The sequence below is a fragment of the Lissotriton vulgaris genome, chromosome 6 (genome assembly GCF_964263255.1).
Source record: "Lissotriton vulgaris chromosome 6, aLisVul1.2, whole genome shotgun sequence".
Lineage (NCBI taxonomy): Eukaryota > Metazoa > Chordata > Amphibia > Caudata > Salamandridae > Lissotriton > Lissotriton vulgaris.
The window spans coordinates 1,183,098,376-1,183,105,827 of NC_141694.1; the positions used below are offsets into that span (position 1 = coordinate 1,183,098,376).

At 43.3% G+C, this 7,452-nt stretch overlaps 2 non-coding genes across 2 annotated transcripts; one reads left to right on the plus strand and one right to left on the minus strand.

Annotated features, from left to right (window-relative positions):
- Positions 1–5,902: 5,902 nt before the first annotated feature.
- Positions 5,903–5,985, plus strand: TRNAL-UAA (transfer RNA leucine (anticodon UAA)). Its single transcript has one exon. It is a non-coding gene; the product is annotated as a tRNA-Leu (tRNA).
- A 338-nt stretch (positions 5,986–6,323) lies between these two features.
- TRNAL-UAA (transfer RNA leucine (anticodon UAA)) lies at positions 6,324–6,406 on the minus strand. Its single transcript has one exon. It is a non-coding gene; the product is annotated as a tRNA-Leu (tRNA).
- Between the last annotated feature and the right edge of the window lie 1,046 nt (positions 6,407–7,452).

Sequence of the window (7,452 nt, forward strand, 5' to 3'; positions counted from 1 at the left end):
AATGGAGCATATAGGCAGCAGATTTCTGTCCCGATAACCTACACTCAGAGCCCACTATACATTGTTAAAAAATGGTTATAACGTTGTTACTAATACTCAAAAATCGAGCCCGAAGTTAAGATAAGTTCTCACACCCACTCGGTAAGTATACAGCGAGTAGTGCTCGTTTACTCGAACTTACTTGATTTCAAAAATGGATGCGGGCCGGCGTGTCTTTCTGCTTTCTAACACGATATAAGATAAAGAGCACGATGATTAACTGTGTATTTAAACATTTGGGGTGTAAGGAAATTATCGCGATAACAGATGAATTCCTAAAGGGGATGTCGTTAGAGTAGAAGGGGACTAGAAAAAAAAAAAACAGACTATAGTCCCGCCATGAGCGATGAGGATACTAATGTCGTAGCTCAGTCTCAAACGCAAAGCATTTGCTTAGAAGCAACTCACTCCCAAAAAGAAAAGCATTCGGGTAGAAAGGGACTAAGAATAGAAGAAAGACTAAAGTCCCGCCATCTATAAAGAGAAAAATAATATCCTAGTTCTAACCCGGAAGTGAGAGGCATAGTGTGCGCAAAGATGAGCAATAATACGTAATGCATAAAGACTCAATGAGTAGAGAATACATTCTGTCTAATGGTCAATGCGCCGAATTCTCTGCATAAATAAGTTCAATTACTGAATCAATTAGGGTCAAAACTTGAGACCTTAAATAAATAACAACCTAGAGATGTAGTAAAGATCATAGACATTCGGACCCGATATCCTATAATAGACGCGATAATTAGGATATGACAATGGGGGGAAAAAAAACAAAAGAGAAGGGATTTATTTAAAAGACCCTCATATTTCAGTCATATTTATACTGTTTGAGGTTTCCGACAAGGATGTTACACCGGGTATGTAATAAACATAATGGTATCCACGAAGCAAAAAAGGGGCAAGTTACAAAATGTGGTTAGTGTAGATCAGGTTATCTCATGATCAAATAAAAGCTGGATAAAGAGTTATTCTTACAGAGAATAAGCCGGTATGGTTGTGATTACAGTAACGGCCCGAGTAGTGAAATAACAATTGGCCACTATGTAAGAATTTAATAGTATTTTATTTCGTGACATACCAGTCTATCTCTTCGTTCAGGCCACGTTTAATACAGTCAAGATGATAAATCCAGAACGTTTCACGTTTTTTACGTGTAATTTCCACTGGCTGGCCTAATTTAGATTGTACTTTCTCAAGAAGAATAGACCATTTAAGTTCTTGTTCACTATGGTTCATATTCAAACAGTGTTGAACCAAGGGTGCCATCAATTACTTAGTTCTGATAGCGGACTTATGTTCACTAAATCGTAGGCGAAATTCGCTACCAGTTTCTCCTACGTAAGCAAGTCCGCAAAGGCAAAACAGAATGTATATAACATTACTACAAGACAATTGGTTAAGTAACGTAGTTTGATTTCTTTTTCATTATAGGTGATCACATCGGATGTTATTGCTGAGTCACAAGCATGACAGGAACCGCACCTGTGATTACCCAATATTACCGGTAAGCCTGTAATAGATAGCTGGCCGTCAAGGGGTGATCTTTTAACCTGACGTGTATGAACCAACATATCTTTAAGATTTTTGTTTCGTCTATAGGCTAACAAAGGAAATGGCATGGCAGGGGCATTCTCATCGGAGTTCAAGATTTTCCAGTTTTTGTTTATAACATTCCTAATTTTGAAGTTGAGGGTCGAATGGTTGATAACACATGTAATACGATTCTGATTCAAACGTTTAGACCCCTGTAGCAATGCTTCTCTGTTATAGTACTTCGCTCTTTTGTGGGAATGCCGTACAAGCCTATGGGGATAACCCCTCTTGAGGAGCCTTTCTTTTAACGCATCTCCATGTTCATGTAAGGCAGCCATATCCGTACAATTACGGCGAATACATAAGAACTCACCAAATGGAATGGATTCCTTTTGGCAGTTAGGGTGGTAACTGTCAAATTGTAAAATCGTATTTTTTGCCGTAATTTTCCTGAAAAGACTCACTTTTAATTGTGCACCGGTGCCATCAATCTTAAGGTCCAGAAAGTCAACCTGGGAGTGGCTATAATTCACTGTGAACTTTAGGTTTGTATCGCTGGCATTGAGACAGAGAACAAATGCTTGTAACATATCAACAGATCCGCTCCAAATAAACAAATTTCATCTATAAAACGTTTCCATATAGATATATTTTCGAGAAACGGAGCCATCTCATTGTAAATGTTGCGTAGTTCCCACTCCCCCATAAAAGCATTTGCCACACTCAGGGCACAAGATGCCCCCATTGATGTGCCCTTGATTTGCTCATATAAGGAACCATTATATTCAAAGAAGTTGCTCATCAGAACCACCTCAAGACACTGCAAGATGAAGATATCTGGTCGATTGTCTGGGAATCTTTGTAAGAGAGCTGACACCGCAAGTAACGCCCGACACAGGGATGTCGGAGTATAACGCCTCAATGTCGAGAGTCACTAGGATATCTGTCACTGGATTGAATGGGATCTCCTCTATCTTATTAATAATATCGCCAGTGTCGCGAATATAAGAAGCATATTTGTGTGTTAAGGGGCATAGGAATGTATCAACATATTTGGATAGGGGCTCAGTACATGACCCAATAGTTGATATTATGGGCCGCATGGGGGGGGGGGTCAGTTTCCGATTTGTGAGTCTTAGGTAGACCATAGAGGGCAGATGTTACTGGACAAGCCTTGTTAAGGAAAACATATTCGTCATCACAGATGTAGCCATCTGTGAGTTTGGCTGGATGTTGAAATAAAGTCTTCAAGGCTACGTTTTCACTGGCGATAATTATTGCAAAGAGTGCATTGCGTACCTGTGGGTGCGAGGTGAAGTGGATATATATATATATACATATATATATATATATATATATATATATATATATATATATATATATATATATATATATATATATATATATATATATATATATATATATATATATATATATATATATATATATATATCCCCTAGGCTTTTCTATAGAAAGAGTGTTTTTTGATTTTCAAATAACTTTGACCCCTTTTGACGAATCTTCACAAAACTCTCCAAGAGAAAAGTACATCTCCCTCAGCACCTTCCTGGAAAGTTTTGTGGTGATCTGTCAAACGGGGGGCACAATATAAGGGAGGTCCCAAAATGCAAAATCCCCATGCATTTTCCATAGATTTCTTTAGACAAGGCCACAGCAAAAACTGTTGTACAGAAAAACACCAAATTTGGCAGGAAGATAGCTCTTCTTGGTCCACAGATTGAGCTTTTTATGATTTAGTGTAAATCTGTTCAGTATTTTTCTAGAAATGAAGCGACAAAGGTAATGGTATATCCGGATGGTTCGGAACGCAAGAGTCTTGTGAGACTTTTGCCAGGATCAGCAATTTAAAAATAGAGCATTTTGATTGGCTCAGGGAGCTTTCTTTTACTTCAGCCACCAGGCTCCTCTGGGAGTCAGACTCCCATGGGCGCGAGCGCTCTGAGTGGCTGCCAGCAACATGAGAAAAATGTTGCTGGCAGCCATTACAGGACTCAGGGACTATGGGGCCGATTACAATGGCGGGCGGACTTAGGACCGCCAGCCTGTAATGCGATGGTCCCGCACCCCTAATTATGATGCGACCGCCACCGAGGCTGTCGCATCCGGCAATTTAACATTGCGGCAGGTGCTCCTGGCTGCAGCACCCGCCTCAATGTTAAATGGCCATGTTGTGCATTTCCCTCCACAAAGTGGCAGGCACCGCGCGGTGCCTGCCACCTTGTGCATGGAAATGCCCCCAGGTGCACATCTGGCTCCCCAACACAGAGGGGGTCCACAGCGGCCCCCCCCCCCCGAATCCAGCCTCTACCAGCCTTTACCGCCATGGAAAGATTGGCTGACGGCGGCATTGTGATTGGGCCGGCGGTGCCTGCTAGGCTCCGCCACCAAAAACCCGGTCTTATCCGCTCTGCCAGGCAATCTTTACGATTGCCTGTGGCCAAAGCGTGGTGGGCGATCTTTGCGCCGGCCACGCTTGTAGAACGATTCCCCTGCCATCCTGATGTGGCGGGGAAAATGGGTATTCAGATGGTGGAGGGACTGCCACCACACGGCTGGCGGTCCCTCCGCCATCGTAATCAGCCCCTTAGTCTCCTGTCCTGAAGTTAACAAAAATATGTAGGAGGGGAAGGCATAGAGACACACTGTCCCCCAAAGCCGCATGTGGTGACTCGAAGGACCCCCTAGGGCCTAAAGAGAAGAAAATCAGCCAAGCATGCTGCTACACCGCTAAACTCTTGTGAGATCGAAAATAACCAACCTCAATTGGCGGATGGGACACATTAATTTGCTATAAGCCCCCGGGGCTGTATTTATAAAGGGGGAGGGCTGCCTGCTACCACTCCCCGAGCCATCAGAGGCCTCAGGGAACTCACCCCTGGGGCCCAACATATTGTATATGGGAGGGGGGATGAAGTTTGAGGCCCCGGGGATGAGGTCCCTGAGGCTGAAATGGCCCGGAGAAGGGGGAATTGTGTGTCCCTCATCCTCAAAAAAGCATGCCGGGCTCCAGGGATGGGGGCCCCAGGGCTCACATCAGCTCACGGAGGGGGGCCACACATGCCCCCTCCCCTTTATCTAAAAGAGTAGCCCTGGGGTATGAGGTCCACAGGGCCTAACAAGGCTCAGGGATGGTGCCTACACTACCATCTCGCATTATTCAAATAAGTGGCCCGAGGGATTAGGATCGCCAATGTAGATAATGGCTCAGAGAGGGGGCCGCATGAACCTGCTCCCCTTAAAAATATACACGCCCCTGGGGGATGGGATCCCCAAGGTCCAAAGAGGCTCAGGGAGGGGGACCACATGGCCCTTCGCCTTTTTTAGACCTATGTACAGTTTTGGGGGATGGGGTCCCCAGTGTCTAAAGAACCTTGGGGAGGGGGAGCACATGGCACCACTTTATTTATAATAACTTATTACAAGTGGCCCTAGAGGATGGGGTCCCTGGGGCCCATAATGGCTTGGGAGGGGCCATCCGGCCCCATTACCTTTATTTTAAGAAATGGCCCAGGGAGATGAGTCCTCAATGGCCTATCAACGGTTGGAGCGAGGGGCTGCGTAGCCCCCCTCCTCCCCTTTAATTGAAAAACAAACAGCCTTGGGGGATAGGGTTCCCAGTGCTCAAAGAGACTCAGGAGAAGTACCACATGACTCCCCTCCCCTTTCTTTAAAAAAAAAAAGGACCCCAAGGGCCTTGCATGGTCCTGGGAGGGTGGGCCATGATCATTTTAACTTATATATACAGCCCTGGAGGATGAGGACCCAGGGCCTAAAAAGATTTGGAGAGGAGGGCCGCACGGATCCACTTCCCTTTAATAAAAAAAGAAAAGGCCGTGAGTGATGGCCCTATGGCCTACGCCCCACACGGTCAAAGGCTGTGTGCAGTGAGGTGTTGGCTGCCATTGTGGGGGGGATTTGCCCACAGGGCCTGGCTGCAGACAGTGATATCACTGATGTCATCAGTGATATCATCAATGATATAAAACATGTCATGAGTGATGTCATGTGTAAGATCACAAGCAGTGGAATGCGAGGCACTACTTATTGTTAGGTCTACTAACTATTCCTGATGAATTATTGTGGGATGTGTTTTTTGTTCAAAACGTTGTCAATGACAAGTTGACGTAACTACTTTAATTAAAATGTTTAAGGTTTTGTTTCTAAAACGATATATTTATATCACGCTGAACAATAATAAAACAATAATATTACTTTAACAACCTGTGTTTATTTCCACAAGATACATATATTATGCACTTAACACTGTTGCATGAGACGGTTTTTATCTACATTTAGACGCATTCTCAGAACCAGGATGGCCGAGTGGTTAAGGCGTTGGACTTAAGATCCAATGGACATGTGTCCGCGTGGGTTCGAGCCCCACTCCTGGTATAGGACTTTTGTGTATTCTTACTCACAAAATAGAAAACAATTCAGTAAATTTGTATTTCCTTTGAAACAATTTGGAATTAATTCATGTGTAAATATCAGATAAACCAACTAAAAAGTAATCAGGAGAACGACCTATTCACCAACAAATGTAAGCTTCCAACTTAGACATTTGACGAGCACCAAGTAATTTATTTACTTTGCATTTTTGGAGAAAATACCTGTGAATTAATATGCAGATTAAATATGTAGCGTTTATTTTATTAATCATAATGTACAATTGAAAAAAATGCATAAAATGATATTTAAATTAACAATGTCATGTGAAAAAAAAATCCTTCTACCAGGAGTGGGGTTCGAACCCACGCGGACACATGTCCATTGGATCTTAAGTCCAACGCCTTAACCACTCGGCCATCCTGGTTCAGGTACCATAGACGTTGCCTCCAGAACCTATGTTATTATCTTCCAGAAGAGGAATGCTTTATGTATTCTGACCTGCATCTGCGCTGCCTGATATCTTCGTAGAACTCGCACTAAACACAACCGTTCCGTTGGTACTTGTGCTACAATTGCGAAGGTTGTACCACGTCATTGAAATTCACCAGGAGACGGCGCTCACACTGATTACGAATGTATGAGAAACCTTCAGTTTTTTTCATATCCGTGGTGTACGTCAGCACGCAAGCTTGGCACTGCGTGATCTGACTGGGCGGCTGCGTTTTGGACTGCTCTAGTTTCCGGCTACTTTAGAGCACTATAAGGAAAGAGTCGGAGTGCCGCTTTGTGAAAAAAAATCTATGTGAGGAAGCTTCGCTGTTTCATTTAAACATATACGTGTGAGAATCATTTCAAATACAATGTATTCTTGGTAACTGTTCATTGGCGGATTTCCTGATCATGAATTTTACATTTGGACGCCCGCCTCTTACTCGTAGATGCGCCAATCAGAGTAGCCTAGGAATAAAAACTAACAAGTGATACGATGAGCTACAGTGACGCAAAATACGTGGAAATCACACGTTCCTTCCAGCGCATTGATGATAGTTCCCCCGGTCCCGCCTTGTTGATCTCCGCCTAGCATGGATGGGATAGATGCACACTTCAGGAAAAGAAAATACATATTTTGGTATGTTGCACTGGCATATACTCAGCGCTTTTCTTCCGGTCTGAAGCCCAAAATTCATTGGTCTGGTAAATAAGTTAAACCAAGTCGCCAAGATAAGAACTTTGCATGTAAACACTATATTATAAGTAACACTTTTATATATTGATTTTCTAGGTGATTTTCAATTGGTGTGTATTTTATCGATTCAAAATAAGTAACAAAGTAGCATAGCTGCCAAGGTTTCAGACCCTGGCATAGCCACCCCCTCCCCCCGTTTATATGATGGGATAAAGCTTTGGTCTATATGTTTTTCCAGTGGGTGAGTAATGAAATTCTTGATCATTGCTCGCGGCACTCAAATG